The sequence below is a fragment of the Schistocerca gregaria genome, chromosome 7 (genome assembly GCF_023897955.1).
Source record: "Schistocerca gregaria isolate iqSchGreg1 chromosome 7, iqSchGreg1.2, whole genome shotgun sequence".
NCBI lineage: Eukaryota > Metazoa > Arthropoda > Insecta > Orthoptera > Acrididae > Schistocerca > Schistocerca gregaria.
In genome coordinates this window covers 41,490,693-41,511,275 of record NC_064926.1, presented here as the reverse complement: position 1 = coordinate 41,511,275, position 20,583 = coordinate 41,490,693, and the positions used below count along the sequence as shown (strand labels likewise).

General features: G+C 42.7%; 1 protein-coding gene across 1 annotated transcript in view; it reads left to right on the top strand.

The window, feature by feature from the left end:
• The window catches only part of LOC126281940 (gonadotropin-releasing hormone receptor-like), a 626,439-nt gene that overhangs the window by 92,445 nt on the left and 513,411 nt on the right, over positions 1-20,583 (top strand). The gene's annotated exons all lie outside the window — the stretch shown is intronic.

Here is a 20,583-nt window from a genome sequence, read left to right as displayed (position 1 = left end):
GTTTGAACAAATCTGCACGAAACTAGCTATGTCAGCTACAGGTAGCAAACATTTGCCCTCAGAAAGAAGACATTTTCCAGAAGACTTTGGTACACACTTAAATTTAGATAATGATTATAAATTTGGAATCACTTCAGTCAGTTTCACTACTTCATAAGATGCTTCTTGTAGAGTAGGCGAACAGCTTACCATACATGCTGTATCCGTGCTAGACACTTTATGAGCGGGTCCACATGACACTGGGTTACACAGACTGCAATCACATAATAAAGTATTGTTTGAAACTGTAAAATAATAGATACATCATGTACGTCAGAATCTCATCCAGATCCTGAATCTTCTGCTTCTACACTGAAGAGCGAAAGAAATTGGTACACCTGCTTAATATCGTGTAGCGTCCCCGCGAGGACGCAGAAGTGCCGCAACACGACATGGCATGGACTCGACTAATTTCTGAAGTAGTGTTGGAAGGAAATGACACCATGAATCCTGTAGGGCTGACCATAAATACGTAAGAGTACTTGCGGGTGGAGATCTCTTCTGAGCAGGTATCCCAGATAAGCTCAATAATGTTCATGTCTGGGGGCTTCGGTGACCAACGAAAGCGCTGAAACTCAGAAGAGTGTCCCTGGAACTTCTCTGTAGCAATTCTAGACGAGTGGGCTGTCGCCTTGTCCTGTTGGAAGTGCCCACGTCCGTCAGAATGCCTAATGGACATGAGTGGATGGAGGTGATAATACAGAATGTTTACGTACGTGTCACCTGTCAGAGTAGTATGTAGAAGTATCAGGCGTCCCACATCGTTCCAACAGCACACGCCTCACACCATTACAAAGCCTCCACCAGCTTGAACAGTCTCCTCCTGGCATGCGGGGTCCGTGGTTTGATGAGGCTGTCTCTTTAACCGTACACGTCCATCCGCTCGATGAAATTTTGAAACGAGACTCGCCCGACCAGGTGACATGTTTCCAGTCATCAACAGCCCATTGTCGATGATGAGGGGCCCAGGCGAGGCATAAAGCTTCGCGCCGTGCGCTCATCGAGGTACGTGAGTGGGCTTTCGGCTCCGAAGGCATGTATCGGTGATGTTTCGTTGAATGCTTCGCACTTAGACACTTGCTGATTGCCCAGCATTGAGATGTGAAGCAATTTGTGGAAGCGTTGCTCTTCTGTCACGTTGAACGATTCCCTTCAGTCGTCGTTGGTCCCGTTCTGGCAGGATCTTTTTGCTGCCACACCGATGTCGGAGATTGAATGTTTTACTGGATTCTTGATATTAACGGTACTCTTGTGAAATGGTCGTGTGGGAAAATCCTCACTTCATCGCTACCTCAGAAATGCTGTGTCCCATCGCTCATGCGCCGACTGTAACACCACGTTCAAGCTCATCTAAATTTTGATAACCCGCCGTTGTAGCAGTAGTAACCGATTTAAGAATTGCGCCAGGCATTTGTTGTCTTATGTAGGCATTGCCGATTGCAGAGTCGTATTTGGCGGTTTACATATCTCCGTATTTGAATATACATGCCTGTAACACTTTCTTTGTCGCTTCAGTATATAACCTCTTCCATTCATTACACCATCAGCCAGAACGTATTCTGTTTTGGAGCTATGCCGCCTCCACGAAGTCATTCTTACATATAAAAAAGAAATACGAATGTCAGTATGATCCCTGTAACTATAAAAATTAACAAAAACGGATAGTAGCATTCCTGCTACATTCAGGTGTGTGCATAAATTGTTTTCATCATGTTGCATATTTTCAGTAATAATCCTACATGTGCAATGTCAACGAAAAAATTTTATATCATATCAGCGGCTAACATTTTCGAGAGAATTTGGGAAATAATATTATGTGCAGTTTTCAGTCTTCATTGGAAGAAGCATTTCACAGTATGTAATCAGTGAAGCTGGATGTAATCAGGAACTAAATTCATGGTAATCTATTTGCTTTCGTGCACAGAGAGGAAGAACACTAGCTATAAATAAATTTACGAGCGACTCCCGTAGTGATTTTATACATTATGATGTAGGATACGTTACTGGGAATTAAACTTACTTTCCTTTGTATCAGAAGAGTAATTCCACAGACGACACATGTTACCTGAACACTCGAAGACGAGTGTTTCAAAGGCTGTCGGTAAATTTTCATACGATTACTCACTGGTTCGCTATTGCCTGAAGCCTACCGACTTAGAAACGTATAAATGGTTCTTATAATTATCATAGAAACTATTCTGATTACATTTATACCAGTAGTAAATAAAATTATAAAGAGCATTTAATACAAATGATATATATATATATATATATATATATATATATATATATATATATATATATATATATATATTCTTCAGTGTCGCTTGACGTGTTAATTTCTTGAATAACCTTAAAAATTGGTTCTCAGCGTGTTTTTGGAAGCACAAAGCGGTACTTTCTCGTGAATATGATGAAATCTGGGTCTTATGCCCATCTTCTAATACTATTTCTATTATTCATACTATACAAATTAGAGACTCTGTTACAACATGCTAGAAATCTTAGGTTTCACATTACCCTCCAATTTAGTATACACATATACTTACACATTTCAGTTAATGGCAATACATCCGAGAACGCTATCTATTTAAACTGTAATAATCACAGTACACAGTACAAAATTCATAACTACTCACCATAGAAATTAAAAAAAAAAGAATTATGGAAAGTGTAAGAAAAGTGTGACAAAGCGAGCTTATAGTATTGTAGGAAGTTTCGTGATGCTCTACATGTTGTAATGTACTAGGATAGAGACATAAATGAAGGAAGAGCCATCATTATTTGGGGAGATGAGCCATCAGTTTGTCGTCGACATGATGAGGCGCTTTGTATCTTTATTTGAAGCGTGCAACACAAGAAGACCTGAAACGTACCCTTAGAAAAATGTATGAATGACTGTGCTGATAAACCTCTTACATTAAGCGCAACGCAATCTGATTTTCAATAATCCCTACAAAAGAATGGCCCTGACTAATAATAACCTATACATTTCATGAATCACTTACCTCACAAACATCTTCGTTACTCAAACTGCTGCAATACAGGGTGCGCCAGTACTGCCAGCTGAATAAAAGATTCTAACTACTGAAGGCACTAACTACTGACAGATATCAATTCGTGCCATCCAGTCTTACAAATTTACTGTCTCTGATTGACACAAGTCCAGATCATACGCTCTTAAAATTCTGCCATCTCTCTCCCCACATCCACCACTGCTTGCGGCTCACCTCCAACTGCGCAACGCTATGCGCTGTTAACAGCCAACTGCCCAACAATACAATAGCATATACTCCAACAATGCAAACCAGCCACAGACTGCACACAGCACAGCCAGTGATTTTGACTACGTGGCGTTACCAATATAAAAACCTAAACACACTACTTACAGTGTAAGTGCAACCACTTGTATTCTAAGTAGGTTATACCTAGAATTTTTAAGTGCTAAATTGTGACAAGGAAGGTGCAAGAAGTTGCGATGTTTTACACAACAGAAAGGTGTCAATTCCAATTGTGCAAATTTGTTATGGAATGCTTATCATCATCATCATCAACTAGTATAATTTTTCATTCGGCATGCAGCATAGGATCCCAACAGGTTCCTCCATTCCTGCCTGTCTTGAGCTTCCCACTGCTAACTGAAACCAGTTATCTCTCGTAAGTCTGTGCCTCATGTCCAGTGGTCTTTCCCGGTCTGTTTGGATAGATTTACCTCCAGTCTAGTACTCGCTTTGACCATCTGTCATTTAGTGTTCGAGCGACATAACCAGCCCGTGGCCATTTCAAAATATTTACTCTTCGCATTACGTCACTGATGTTTGTTGTACATGTGATATTAACTGGTTTCTTCCCGTCTTCATTTGTGGACCCCAACATTGATCTTTCCATTTCTCTTTGGGTTACTGTTAGTTTTCTAACAATGGACTCACCTAATTTTAGTGACAGAATAATTTCGTTTTCGGAATTTTTTACTTAATTTATTTCTTTTTAACTTTTTTACTGGATGATGTTAAACACAGATTTGATTCATTTGAGAAAAAAGAAGAAAGCACCTATCTCGACACTTCGTGGGTGTTGAAATAATCAACCGAGAAGACTTTTCTTCTGTACCAATTAGCAGTAATGACTGCGAGTACTTTTAGAGTGATGTGGTACGGTGCTCAATAACGAACGCGCCACAGTGGGGATCTGTATGTTTTCGTGCAATTCCGTCTGCCGATTTGGATGAAACTTCTTTCTGACTTAATTTATGCTAGTCCGCATCACGCTCGACGTTATGTAACTTCAGTAGTTTTAGTATTTCAGTGTGGACCGCCAGTGTGTATGTATTATTCATATTCTGTCCGGTGAATTATGTTTCGGATGTTTTTACAAATTCCACCAGGATATTTGATAATTATTTAAATCTGCCAAATTAGTATGTTCTACTGCATATGATAAATCACAGTAATAATAATACTGAAATACTGATTACTTTCCGATAATATTTATTTGCTGCAGATAAAAATAACAACTTAATGTAGAAAATAAAGACCCTGCAAATCTGGTGTCGTACCGTAGATTGTGTCAGCATATCCTAAGGTTAACACTTCAAACGGTTGCACGGTGGATCGACTCCAACGTTACTGTCATAGGAAATAGGAAAAACATAAAATTACTATGCCAATTTTTGTGAGAAACTACGGAGCGTGGAGCTAAAAGACGCAATAAGTGTAGGTATTTTTCTCTTTATTATGACGAACATTTGTGCGAAGCTTCCTATACATCATTTACCGGCAGTTGCGAATCTCCGCTCGTGTGTTGAAATATGTCGTTACAAACTCTGGAAGAATAAGAAAACCTAGACACCATAAAAGTTGAAAAGAAAGTTAATTAATGTTATCCAATATAACGGCTTTTGACGTGAAAATAGAGCAACATTCGTGGAATACATGCTGACGTAATGGTATGTTTGCACAACGAGTGTTTGTGGCTGAACGTTTGCCTAAAGTTTCTTAATACTCGTATATTACACTGGCCAACAGTGCTCCTAATATGTGTACTAATACGGTATTTTTCACTATTTGCGTATAACCTCTGAAATGCTACCCTATAGCAACGCTTCCTTACAGACGTTACAGTATCGCATTGTTTCGTTCTTTATTAAAGTGTGCTGTTGTTTGAAAATCCCATTTACCACCCTACAGATACGACGCAACGAAAAAACAAAAGAAAAGTGGAAGAGAACAGTGAGATTCTATCTCCGAATCATTCGTTCAGCGCCATGTTTAAAGAAAAGAAGGACGACCTTTAAAGTAAAGCGAACGGGAAAAATTTCGTAATTTACTTATATACCTAATACCACAACCACTCTTTTCAAGGTAAAATTTCCAAGAAGAAACAATATTTTTAGCAAAATGGGGGCTACACTGATGTAGCCAGTAGCAAGCGCAATCATTAAAACAGATATGGAAAAATTACAACTCTGTTTACTCTGCTAATTAAATTTTTGAAGAGAGTTCATGTCGCTTGTAGCGAAAAGGTAAAGGGAAAAAGCTTGTGTGTGTGTGTGTGTGTGTGTGTGTGTGTGCGTGTGTGTGTGTGTTTTGTGTGGTGTGTGTGTGTGTGTGTGTGTGTGTGTGTGTGTGTGTGAGAGAGAGAGAGAGAGAGAGAGAGAGAGAGAGAGAGAGAGACCGAAATGATATCCTTTAACTGCATTGCCTTGTAGCTTAATAACTTGTATATCCTCAAATTGTTACCATGTTTTACCGCGTGTGACATCATGTAAACATTGTTTGCATGTTGGAATTAAAATAATTTCCAAAGTATTTCCTGGATTTTAAATGTGATTTGCGACTGTTCTCTTAAGGACTGCGGAGCTCCCAGTGATACGGCTCTTTACTTCATTAAACGTTTCATAACTGCTTGTACCTTCACAATTGAGGACGCTATATGTATTTCCTTATATCTGCTGAAGTAACTGAATTCCAGCGCTCCTTCCAAAGTGCCGGCCTCGGTGGCCGAGCGGTTCTAGGCACTTCAGTCCAGAACCGCACGACTGCTACGGTCGCAGGTTCTAATCCTGCCGCGGGCATGAATGTGTGTGATGTCCTTAGGTTAGTTAGGTTTAAGTAGTTCTAAGTGACTGATGACCTCAGATGTTAAGTCCCATAGTGGTCAGAGGTACTTTCCCAAGTAAAGGGATTACCTCGGCCGCATTACCTCAGGTGACTGAAACGCTGTTTGAAGAATTTCCCTGTTCCCAAAATAATCATAAATGCCTTAGTATATCTGCTTGTAAGACAAGAAAATCAGCGAAGTTACAAATGCGCTGAAGCCATCAGTCCAAAAAGATAACATGAAGGTAATGTTTGGTGCTGGTTTACCAGTCGGGCGATAAATCTGTACACAAAGAAACTGGATAAATTGAAAATCCCACAGTCAAACATAAACTACTGTAGCTCATAAAACCACGCGATGCTTAGGCTGCGCAGTTATCCTCAAAACTTCCGCTACCAGCTGGGAAGTCAGAAGACCCTGCCGACATGGGGCTACAGTCTCAGCGTATTCAGATGGAGGACAAATGAAACTTTTATGTTCCGATTGTCTGCATAATTCACGAGACAGCGTGGAGGAACGTGTCTCTCCTTCCTGGAGCTGACATTTCACCGGAGGTGATGAATGCAGACATACCTGACCGAGATACTACAGCAGTTCCTCAGCTCCGTATTTCAGATTCTCCTTCCTGTCACTCGGGAGACGAAATATTAATCCAAGTTGACCCCTTCATGCCGAGTGTCGCGAATTCACATCTTACCAATGCGGTGCTAATAACTGGAAAGTCAACTGTTTTTGAATCCGAGTACCGGTAGTTCCTAATTCTTCATGAAACTGCCAACGCTTGTGACAAGTGCTGGATTCTCCTGAGTGTTTCGGGTATCACGAGAGCACCAGGATTTTTAATTTTTATTTTTCATCTAGAAATTTATTTAGAAATTGTGGGGTTAATGTTCAACGGCTAGTCGCTTGGTTTCTCATCCACGTTTTCATATCTATCGGATTCAAGCTACCGCTGCATTTCTCGGGCGTTTTGAAACTCATTTTGTGACAGCGCTAACGAAATACAAGTCAGGTTCATCGGCTGAGTGGTATAATACACTCCTGGAAATGGAAAAAAGAACACATTGAAACCGGTGTGTCAGACCCACCATACTTGCTCCAGACACTGCGAGAGGGCTGTACAAGCAATGATCACACGCACGGCACAGCGGACACACCAGGAACCGCGGCGTTGACCGTCGAATGGCGCTAGCTGCGCAGCATTTGTGCACCTCCGCCGTCAGTGTCAGCCAGTTTGCCGTGGCATACGGTGCTCCATCGCAGTCTTTAACACTGGTAGCATGCCGCGACAGCGAGGACGTGAACCGTATGTGCAGTTGACGGACTTTGAGCGAGGGCGTATAGTGGGCATGCGGGAGGCCGGGTGGACGTACCGCCGAATTGCTCAACACGTGGGGCGTGAGGTCTCCACAGTACATCGATGTTGTCGCCAGTGGTCGGCGGAAGGTGCACGTGCCCGTCGATCTGGGACCGGACCGCAGCGACGCACGGATGCACGCCAAGACCGTAGGATCCTACGCAGTGCCGTAGGGGACCGCACCGCCACTTCCCAGCAAATTAGGGACACTGTTGCTCCTGGGGTATCGGCGAGGACCATTCGCAACCGTCTCCATGAAGCTGGGCTACGGTCCCGCACACCGTTAGGCCGTCTTCCGCTCACGCCCCAACATCGTGCAGCCCGCCTCCAGTGGTGTCGCGACAGGCGTGAATGGAGGGACGAATGGAGACGTGTCGTCTTCAGCGATGAGAGTCGCTTCTGCCTTGGTGTCAATGATGGTCGTATGCGTTTGGCGCCATGCAGGTGAGCGCCACAATCAGGACTGCATACGACCGAGGCACACAGGGCCAACACCCGGCATCATGGTGTGGGGAGCGATCTCCTACACTGGCCGTACATCTCTGGTGATCGTCGAGGGGACACTGAATAGTGCAAGGTACCTCCAAACCGTCATCGAATCCATCGTTCTACCATTCCTAGACCGGCAAGGGAACTTGCTGTTCCAACAGGACAATGCACGTCCGCATGTATCCCGTGCCACCCAACGTGCTCTAGAAGGTGTAAGTCAACTACCCTGGCCAGCAAGATCTCCGGATCTGTCCCCCATTGAGCATGTTTGGGACTGGATGAAGCGTCGTCTCACGCGGTCTGCACGTCCAGCACGAACGCTGGTCCAACTGAGGCGCCAGGTGGAAATGGCATGGCAAGCCGTTCCACAGGACTACGTCCAGCATCTCTACGATCGTCTCCATGGGAGAATAGCAGCCTGCATTGCTGCGAAAGGTGGATATACACTGTACTAGTGCCGACATTGTGCATGCTCTGTTGCCTGTGTCTATGTGCCTGTGGTTCTGTCAGTGTGATCATGTGATGTATCTGACCCCAGGAATGTGTCAATAAAGTTTACCCTTCCTGGGATAATGAATTCACGGTGTTCTTATTTCAATTTCCAGGAGTGTATGTTTTCCCGGATGATGTTCATCTACTTATCTGCGTTTACGTCATGCATACTAACTGAACATTTCTTCAGGAAGTAAGCACATTCTTTATGAGTAACGTTTATATTCAATGGTTATAATTGTTTCAGTTTTCACACTGATCTGAAGCGATGTTTTAGAGGATTTCTAGCGAAATGTGGTGAATCACTGAATATCAAAATGGTTCAAATGACTCTAGCTCTATGGGACTTAACATCTGAGGTCATTAGTCCCGTAGACGTAGAACTAATTAAAACTGACTAACCTAAGAATATCACACACATCCATGCCATAGGCAGGATTCGAACCTGCGACCGTAGCGGTCGCGAGGTTCCAGCCTGAAGCGCCTAGAACCGCTCAGCCACAGACGCCAGCCAAAGAATATCCAAAACGCTAAAGAAGTACTCCACTTAGTGACCATGCCCGAGTTGCACATGTACTTGAAATGCAGAATTACTGCATGTTTTTAATGAGAAATATTTTTTGAGTGTAAGTACTAAGTTTTCGCGGTTAAGCTCCAAAGACATAATGTTTATTGCATAAATACAATACTTTACTAGTGTGAGTTTGTTGTGGCCGATAATAGCAGACAGATGACAGAAGACGCCAATGATTATTTGCTGCGTCCATTCACAACAAACCACATTTTTTTTTAGTTTCCATGGACTTACGTACAACTACTTCTTACGCTGTCATCAAAATATGCTTTTTTCACTATTGTCAAGTGAAGAAAAGTGACAAGTACAGAATTAATATCAGCTAACGACGGTATGTCGAAAGTATTCGTAAACAGAATAAAATAGTGAAACTTGCTGGCAGATTAAAACAGTGTGCCGGACCGAGACTCGAACTCGGGACATTTGCATTTCGCGGGCAAGTGCTCTACCAACCTTTTTTTAAAATTTATTTTATTCTTTTTGTTCGATATAGCTCGTTGCGCTTGTTCTGGGCGGACGTCACAAGACATCCTCTCAAGTTGATCGTTAATTCCTTGACTCCGTTTTTTTTTTTTTTTTTTTTTTTTAATTACAGAGAGCGCGCAGCCCTATGACCGAACACGCTGAGCTACAGTACCAGTTTTGTTCGCTTTTTTGTTCGTTTCATCTGCTTGGGGCGGACGTGGTAGGACATGTTTAAGTTCGTTGTTGATCGATTAACTCAGTTTTTTTATTACAGAGGAGAGCTAACCCTCTGACCAAACACGCTGAGCTACCGTGCCGGCTATCTGCAGCGCTGATATGAAACTTTCTGGCAGATTAAAACCGATCGCTTGCCCGCGAAAGGCAAAGGTCTCGAGTTCGAGTCTCGGTCCGGCACACAGTTTTAATCTGCCAGGAAGTTTCATATCAGCGCACACTCCACTGCAGAGTGAAAATCTCATTCTGGAGAGTAAAATACTGTTTAATTTGCTTTCTGCGTGCTATACGCTGTCTGATCAAATTATCTGGACTCCCCTATGTAATGGGTAATTGACCGCTGGATGTCACGGGCCGCCATTGTAAAACGATGGAGCGGCTTTTGTGTTTTCAGTAGATAAGTGGTAACAGCAGTATATGTCTGTGAGGAAAGCTCAGTGATTTCGGACATGGACTAGTATTTGATGCCACCTGGGTAAGAAACCCTTCAAAAGTTGACTAAGTCTACAGTGGGGAACGTGATTGTGAAGTCGTAACTCCCAGGCTGAGCCAGTGCCAAAGCGACCCCAGGCAGACCTCACGTACTGGCGGAGGGTATCGTCGACAGTTGGCAGGATGGTTATACAGAATAGCACGGCATCAGCGGAAAGAAGCATTCATTAGTTCCAAAGTCCATCTAGCACAATGACTGTGGGGGAGCGGGGGTTAAAAAGAAACGGGGACAATGGTCGAGAAGCACATTTCCGGGGAATTGGAAAGCGACCATGGAGGCGCTGTAAAGAGCAACACCAATGAAGAATGTATGAAATAAGCAAGTGAGCCGGCCGAAGTGGCCGAGCGGTTCTAGAAGCTACAGTCTGGAATCGCGCGACTGCTACCGTCGCAGGTTCCAATCCTGTCTCGGGCATGGATGTGTGTGATGTCCTTAGGTTTAAGTAGTTCTAAGTTCTAGGGGACTGATGACCGAGCAGTTAAGTCCCATAGTGCTCAGAGCCATTTTAACCATTTAAGCAAGTGATTTGGAGTGATAAATTACGCTGTATCGTGTGGTAATCCGATGGAAGGGTTTGATCTGGGGAATGGTTGGAGAACCTGCTATCATGTGCAATGCAAAACATCGAAGTACAGGGGAGACGGTGTTACGATATAAACGTGTGGAGGATATGGTCTCCTCACTGCGCTGAAATAAATGCTAATTGTGGATGGATATGAACAAATTTCACAGCGTTTTGTACTGCGTACAGTAGAGGATCATTTTGCCGAAGGTGACTGTATAAGCATGACGCTGCAGCCTGTCATAAAGCATCATCTGTAAGGTAATCGTTTGCGGACATTAATATTCCTGAAATGGACTGGCCCGCACAGGAACCTGATCTCAATCAAATGGAGCACCTTTGGAACGCGTTGGGACGTCGACTTTGTCCGAGACCTCAGCGTCCAATGTCCCTGCCTTACGCTCTTGAAGAATGGGCTTCCATTCCTCCACAGATATTCAGAAGCACTATTGGACGTATCCCCAGCAGAATTCAAGTCGTTATGTAGGCTACGTGTGGGCGCTCCTCGCGTTAATATCCATTAGTAGGTGCCTGGACACTTTTCACCAGATGGTGTATATGAACGGATGTGCCTGTTAGGGATCGCGAGCAGCGCCCCACTGTGTGCTCGCAGGCTGTTGAGTCTTCTGCTGTTTCAGCCCCGTGTATCTGCTGATGTTTCAGAAAACTTTTATCGACGACGTGGAAATAATGGTCAAAATGGAGTCGTTAACTTGGATCGAAAACCATGAACATACCACCTCTCAGTCTCGACGATAAAACCTCAGGAACCATGCCGTAATCGACTGAAACTTTTATTCTGAGGCCACGATCATAGACATATTTTGAGATATGAGTGCATACACTGTACAAAGAGAACGTAGATAAACATCGGCAGTTCGTTGTTTCATCGAATGATAGGTACTTAAGAGATAATACTACTTGCTGTTCTTTAAGATGGAAGCAGGAGTGTGATCGACGAAATGCGCTCGATAAGATGCGTTGTATCTTTGATCGAAAAGGATCCAGAACGGATGTAACATCATGTCCCTGATAGCTCTGCAATTCCACCCGGATGTTAAGAAATTCAGGAGTGTCTTGGCGCGTTCAGAGGGAAATTTATTAGCCAAGGAAGTAAGTGACCCCGCAGGGTGGCCAAGGCGTCGGAATGGCAGTGGATTCGCATTCTGGTTCACAGAAGTTTAAAACCATGTCCAGCCATCCAGATTTACTTTTTCTGTTGTTGTACCACTTCCACACAGGCAAATTACAGCCTGAGCAAATCCTTCAGCGAGTGAGTGAAACGAATGCTACAAGACAGTGTGTGCTATTTCTAGGGTGTATGTGACATAGTTGAATGCTTCACTGTTGTGCATTTTCATACCTTCCCGGCGTATAGAGTGATTCATTAGATTTCTGGCGTTCAGCACGTCACGCCGGAAATCTAATGCTAAGTGCTACCATGTTGGAATCAAGCGACTTGGTTTTAATGTTTCATTATCGAACACGACGCTCCCCATCTCTCACTAAATTCTCACCCGAGAGCAATGAAGATTGTGAAATTTAGTTAGAAAGGGAATGAATACATGTTGGTGATGTTAAGCTTGTAACCATGTGCAATGCATACATAAAATGTGCAGTACGTTCTGTAACGCTTGAAGCTTCCCAACCACAATCTCTCACTGTTAGTGGTGCCATATATTTCACTTTACTTCACTTAGTAACGTTCCTGTAAAGTTCATGCTAGACGGCGAATTTTGTTTTACCAGAATGACGCTGATGCACAAATGGACCAACGATGACAACAATAGAAAGTTTTCGGGATTTCCGTGCTGCCTCTTCAAGAAGACAGTCTATTGCGGGACACAGAATTAGTAGAGAAGTGTGACCTGACCAGAAATCCGTGATGTATCGGGTGGAAGGAAAGATTTCTCAAATGGTTCAAATGGCTCTGAGCACTATGGGACTCAACTGCTGTGGACATCAGTCCCCTAGAACTTACAACTACTTAAACCTAACTAACCTAAGGACATCACACACATCTATGCCCGAGGCAGGATTCGAACCTGCGACCGTAGCAGTCGCACGGTACCGGACTGCGCGCCTAGAACCGCGAGACCACCGCGGCCGGCAAAAGATTTCTATTTCTGGTCGGCAAGGAGGTTGTTGTAGTAGACGAAGCACAAGATCAGTTCGGGCAAGGATGGAGAAACAACTAGGACGTGCCGTTTTGAAAGGAATAGCCGCATCAATTGTCACAAGCAATCTTAAAAAAACGTGTGACGTCGCCGGACGCCCCACTAAAAAGACGTGTGGCTTAGCCTCTCTCCCATTTCAGTCTGAGGATGGTGAGATATTTTCTTTCAACTTACTTAGATATCCTCACATCAACATTCGTATTAAACCATCATCTGTCAGATGCACTAATAGGCACTTTGCCTACGTCTTGGTTGTCGTGACACAGCTTCAACACGTTCGAGAAAGCACCAACATAGGTAACACTAGATTGTTGTTAGCTTTACATACAGGTTACTTCTGCAAAACAAGATGTTACAGAAGAAAGAAGTGGTTGTTTGATTCATTCTGAATGTGAAATAAAATAACTTACCTTCTTTTCTGAGCAGTTTCGACCGTAACCATACTACGACCTGTCAGGATTGGAAACGAGACAGAAGATAAACTTGAAGAATTTCTGTTGTTTTTAGGTTGGTATCCAACGCCAAATGGTGGCCGCATGTACACTTAGCAATGTTTGCTCCGAGACTGTGTAAGGTAGAGGAGCACCACCTGACATAACTGAAACCGATTTTCATTGACCTGGTTTTACACTTGTCTCCGTTCCCTTTCGGTTAGGATCATTTTACGAACGCTATTGTTATGACACGTTACGTGGCTGCTAATGTTGTGCCATTTCCTGATAGACATGTAAGATACTCCACGCTTGTACACTAATATGTCGTGCCGCTTTATTCACGCTGTGGTTCTGGGCAAAACAGGATAGTTCCTGTTTGACATGTTGTAACGTCTCCACCTCCACACATTCTGCTGTGCTGATTGCATACAACCAAGCGGCACTCACATATACACATCATTACCATGTCTTAGGTCAGCCTTGGAGGGTCAAATCTGGTACTATTTCTGCACGTATACAACGGTTCGATATGACAGTGTAGTCTTTGAAGGGGATGACTAATATTTTATCCGCTTAGATTATAGTTTTTTCCTTCAGAAACGATGATACAGTCACCTCTTGGCTTATATTCGTTTCCTAGCGAAACATCTGCAGTTTTACGAAGTACGCTCCCTTCGGGTAGGGACTACTTGATTTTCATTTGTGATACATATGTGGTTGAAAGAAACATGTGTGCAGTAAGTATGTTAAAATGAAATTTTTACATGTTCAATAAAATCTTATCATCTACTAAAGAGACTGCCTACATTACGCTTGTTCCTCCTCTTTAGGGGCGCTGCGGTGCGATGTGGGATTCTTACCAGACAGGGTCAATGGAGTACATCGGAAGTTCAAAGAATGGAAGCATGTCTAGCATTATCAAAAAGTAAGGGAGAGAGTGTTACAGATACGATATCGGACTTGGGACGGAAATCATAAACCAATGGCAGTTTTCCTTGTGGTAGGATCTTCTCACGAAACTTCAATCACCAAATTTCTCCTCCGAACGCTAAAATAAGTGGTTGGTGACGACCTACATAGGGAAAAACGATCATCAAAATGGTATAAGAGAAATGAGAACTCGCACGGAAAGATGTAGGTGTTGGTTTCTTACCCGCGCTGTTCGAGAGTGAGATAATAGAGGATAATTGTGTAGGTGGTTCGATGAACCTTCCGCCAGGAATTTAAGCGTGGTTTGCAGAGAAGCCATGTAGATGTAGATAACACCAGTTAATTAACAAGATATTGTGTTATTTTCCTGGGTCACGACATTATGACGTGTAAAGTGAATAAAATATCGTTTATCCTCGTGCGTTTGTTGCAGCTTAACTCTGTAACGCCTGCAGAAAGTAGCTGACGACGCCAGTTAATTGTTAAGCTTTCCTATCCTCTGGACATTATAAGTTCCAATTGTAACTTCCATATAAATATGTCCATGTAAGGGCAGTAAAACGATTATCAGAACATAAGTAATTATTTTAAAGATATCAAGAAGGTCCTAAACAGCCTTATTTGTCTAACTGGACCAGACTTGGAGTTCACTATAAGGACAGTGGCCAGCCTGGAACTTCTCAAACTATGAATTCGATACTAAGATCAGTCCTTTTCGACTATTTGGTACGTCGCTCTTTTCCTACTTCCATCCCCATTCTCAGTGATCCCGACGGAATGTCACGTCGAAAATGAGCACATCCACCACTGAAACAATGGGCACGAAATTAATATCGATGGTTTTTATCAATCCTTAGATGTTACTTCCAAGCCAAGGTCTCCACCGTCCACAGTGCTGCTACAGATGTTTTACCTCGATTATACTATTTCTCCGGCTAGAAAATTGTATGTGTACAAAGTTACCCTGAAGTCGCTTCAAGAATTCTGTCATAATCGCCACCCCTGTGGGGGCTAGAGGGATATAGCAAGTAGCAAGTAATAGCTGGACAAAATTTTCTTGAATCAACTCCAGAGAGATGCGTTGGTTATGCTGAAACACACACATATACGCAACCATATATACCTGAGAGCGAACGTTGTTATTTCGAAAGCATGACACGATATCGAAGATCACGAGGAAACGTAAATTGTGTAGATGTGGGGTAGCTAAAGGAATTGGCGAAAGAAAGTGCTAACCACCCTATTACATGTTCGGTTCGAAAACAAGAACATAAGTGCGATATGACAAAACAATTCATGTATTAGACAGTGGTTTCTAGCGATTCATAGGAGACTAGTTTCTACGAGCATGCGACAGACAGGGAAACACGAAAGAAAAACTGGTCGATGTAAGCCGTACGAAATAAAGTATTATTACTTCGTTCTCGCAACACGTTCAATTGCTTAAATGCATGCAGTAAGATGAAAATGTAGCTAACTTGGGGTGCAAAATGCAATCCTTCTGAAAAAGTAAGTAGTTCTAGCTGAAGGGAACTAAGGGCTTTGAAGCATTGCTTGAAAAATATCGTCCCGTTTTTTTTTCATTAGTTGTTCAAAGTAATTTTCTTCCACGAATGAGCAGTATTCTATTAAAAAATATTTCAAGTTGTCTACGAAAAATGTAATAAATCAACGATATCACAGAAACCAGCGTGTGGCTGAAACGAATTGGAGTAAAAAAAAAAAAAAAAAAAAAAAAAAAAAAAAAAAAAAAAAAAAAGTAAATTTGTAGATATTTGATTTTATAATTAAACATTTTAAAGAGCGATTATATTTTGTTATCATTTATAACTAATAGTTGTTCCCCGCAGTTATTAAGTTGCACATGATATGTGGTTTTTGTAATATTTATTTCATAAAAATTAGCTGCACCCGCGAGCTCAGAGGATCGTCACAAAGAGACACAATCTACAGTTCGCCTTCAGCCATTGATTTCATTCTGCCATAAGCAAAGCGCGTCCCTCAGATTATTTGGGTATCATTTAACAGTGACTTGCGATCATTCTGCACAAGCGAAAATTACGTATGATCTGGCAATTGTTTCCGAAATGTGAATCTGCTGCTCTAGCTTCTGTCAGATACAGGTCCCGTAGACGCGTGCTACGTTCGAATTACTACTACTGGTAAATAGTAAAAAATTCAGGAGCCAATTGTATTCTGAGATAATTGCATTCTTTTTAGATGCGTATGATAAGCAGTTGGAATAGTGAGCGCCACCATCAACAGTGACAGTTGCTCCATATCTCACTGAGAAATAAATTAAATTCATGTGAAAGTTGATTCTTTTACAAATTATTCTAATTTACTCAAATACTGGAGCAAAACGCGTCGGCATTCGGAAAGAAAATGTGAATTATACATTGCTCTGACGCTGTGCGCAAGTTGCAAGTTATGGCTGCAAGCACACTACAGAAAGCTTAAGACAGAATTGTTTAGCTACAAAATACGTACAGTGTTTAACGAGGTAGGCTGTGTGTAGACTACGCATATGAGAGACGTTTACCTTAATTAGGCAATGGCCAGAGTTATTGTTGGAAGTTTGGACATTTTTGTTTCACTGTGGTTGGTTGGTTTGGGGGATTAAAGGGGCCAGACTGCTATGGTCATCGGTCCCTTTTTCCAAAAAACTAAAACCACCCAAAGAGAAGAAACATGAACAACAGGAAAGACGGCATCGACACAGGACAAGAAATACTCAGACAAAGAACAGGCAAAACAAAGTAACACCACACAGAGTGTGACGGTGGTTGACCGACCATAGGGATAAAAAAGGAAAAGCTAACCACCGAGAACACATTAAAAACTCAGTTTAAAATCGTAGGCCAAAGGCCAGAATCAACACAATACACTGTGGTAGTCGTTTCTTACATACTTATAAAAGCTACCCAATCCACAGTATACCTCTACTACCATTTTTTAATGGTTGTTCTGGCGCCTAAGACCTACCTAACGTTGGTTAACGCGTTCATCCTGTGTATGTTCAGATCAGTGACTGATGATCGTAGCTGACTGGCAATACCATCCAAGTGTCGCCCTAACGTTCCCCGTCTCTTCAAACATTTTCCAAATGCGCAGCCGTTCGAAGCGGACAAGCACCCCGGTCCGTTTATAAGACGAGGATGTGGAGAACAAAGTTGTAGCGGCCCTCCCACGCATCCGCCGAGGCGTACCACGTTGTAATTAATCTTCGCATCAGACACGCCCACGAGGAGCCAAAAGTTTCCCCAATAAAGGGTGAGATTGCGCCGTAGCTCCACGTGTGGTACAAATTGAGGGGTTCGTCAAATACTAACCAGACACTATCGTACGGAGTATCTTCGCAAATACGTTGTTTGCTCGACGAATATTTGATTAATAGAATCCAGCACGTTATACTGTACGGTAAATTTTAGGCGTAAACGAAAGTACTCCTCAAGGAGACGTAGCACGAACTCCTAGTTTTCAGTATACTTAAACGATTTATCACGCACGATCGGAGGCATCGTAATGTGTTCACTGATGACTCTATGTGTTTGCAAGAAAGTATCGTGCTTAGATGATCCGATGTAGTGCAGGAAGACTGGGACAAAATTTCCACACGGGTAACACGCCGCAGCTCTCTTACATGTGGATGAACGTAAGGTAATCGTTATAACGAAGGGTTACTGGTGAACATCTTGAGCACGTCCCATCTGGCTGGTTATAATTAAATTTCAGCTACTCGCAGAAGTGCAGTGAGAGCTGTAAGTATCGTGCGGCAGCGAAGCTAGCTAGATATTCTAATGCGTTAATGGGGAACCGATTTACGGTGGAAAAAAATGAGTTCCAAATTTGGCCACCAGGGGCAGTTATGTCCCTGTAAATGCAAGAAAGACGCATAGAAACTTTTCTATACCGGGTGGTCCATTGATTGTGACCGGGCCAAATATCTCACGAAATAAGCATCAAACGAAAAAACTACTAACAACGAAACTCGTCTAGCTTGAGGGGAAAATCAGATGGCGCTATGGTCGGCCCGCTAGATGGCGCTGCCATAGGTCAAACGGATATCAGCTGCGTTTTTTAAAATAGCAATCCCGATTTTTATTACATATTCGTGTAGTACGTAAAGAAATATGCATCTTTTAGTTGGACCACTTTTTTCCCTTTGTTATAGATGGGGCTGTAATAGTCCCAAACGAAAAAGTACATGGTATCACGTGATATTCTGCCAGTGTGGACGGTATTTGTTTCGTAATACATCACCCATGATAAAACTAACCGGTTACCAATTGCGGAAATGGTCGATATCGTGTTGATGTATTGTGATCAAAATGGCGTGTGCTATGTATGCTGCTCGGTATCCTGGACGACATCATCCAAGCGTCCGGACCGTTCGCCGCATAGTTACGTTATTTAAGGAAACAGAAAGTTTTCAGCCACATGTGAAACGCCAACCACGAACTGCAACAAATCATGATGCCCAAGGAGGTGTTTCAGCTGCTGTCGTGCTAATCCGCACATCAGTAGCAGAAAAATTGCCCGGCAATCGGGAAGATCAAATACATCGTTGTTGAGAATGCTACATCAACATCTATCGCACCCGTACCATATTTCTATGTACCAGGAATTGCGTGGGGACGACTTTGAACGTCGTGTACAGTCCTGCCACTGGGCACAAGAGAAATTACGGGACGATGACAGATTTTTTGCACGCGTTCTATTTAGCGACGAAGCGTCATTCACCAACACCGGTAACGTAACCGACATAATATGCACTATTGGGCAACGGAAAATCTACGATGGCTGTGACAAGTGGAACATCAGCGAATTTGGAGGGTTAATGTATTGTGCGGCATTGTGGGAGGAAGGATAATTGGTCATCTTTTTATCGATGGCAATCTAACTGGTGCAATGTATGCTGATTTCCTGCGTAATAACGTTCTACCAATGTTACTACAAGATGTTTCACTGCATGACAGAATGACGATGTACTTCCAACATGATGGATGTCCGGCACATAGCTCGCGTGCGGTTGAAGCGGTATTGAGTAGCATATTTCGTGACAGGTGGATTGGTCGTTCACCATATCTGACGTCCCCGGATTTCTTTCTGTGTGGAAAGTTGAAGGATATTTTCTATCGTGATCCATCGACAACGTGCATTGTCAATGCATGTGCGAACATTACGGCAGGCGAACTACTTCTGTTGAGAGAAATGTCGTATTGCCAAATGCATTGAGGTTGACGGACATCATTTTGAGCACTTATTGCATTAATGTGGTATTTAAAGGTAATCACGCTGTAACCGCATGCGTTCTCGGAAATGATAAGTTCACAAAGGTACATGTATCACATTGGAATAACCGGAATAAAATGTTCAAACGTATCTACGTTCAGTAGTTTAATTTAAAAAAACCTACCTGTTTCCAACTGTTCGTCTAAAATTGTGAGCCATATGTTTTTGACTATTTCAGAGCCATCTGTCACAAAGCGAAAAAAGTGGTCCGACTAAAACATTCATATTTCTTTACGTACTACACGAGTATGTAATAAAAATGGGGGTTCCTATTTTAAAAAAAAAAGCAGTTGATATCCGTTTGACCTATGGCGGCGCCATCTAGCGGGCCTACCATAGCGCCATATAGTTTCCCCCTTCAAGTTAGACAAGTTTCGTTCTTTGTAATTTTTTCGTTTGACGCTTATTTCATGAGATATTTGGCCTGGTCACGATCAATGGACCACCCTGTATATGGTGGCTTAGGAATGGGACATAGGCACAACAGGTCTAACAAGTGAGGAAAGCATAAGGCTGTTTTCATTGTTAACCAGCGCTTACACAATTTGTTCAGCATGAGCACCAACGTCGACGAGATGCTGCATCCGTAAAACAACGTGCAGCAATGTCGCTAGTGTGTTCCCGTATACTGCCTTCAGATCAGGTGGAGTCCGAACTGGCCCCTGGCAAACGCATTCATTTAAATGTCCCCAGATCCAAGGTTGGTTGATTTGGGTGAGAGGACCAAACAGTAAAGTCATCGGTTCCATCGGATTAGGGACGCATGCGGAAGCAAGTATTCTCTTAAAAGGAAAACAGACTCAGTATAAAGTTGCCTTTGAATTCAAACAATACAGTACCAAGCGGCGAGTGTAATGGCTCTTGGTACACAATACGCGGTGTAACAGTACCACAAATTCGGCTCTTCTACATATTTACTGCATATTGTAGTGTAGACTGTGCC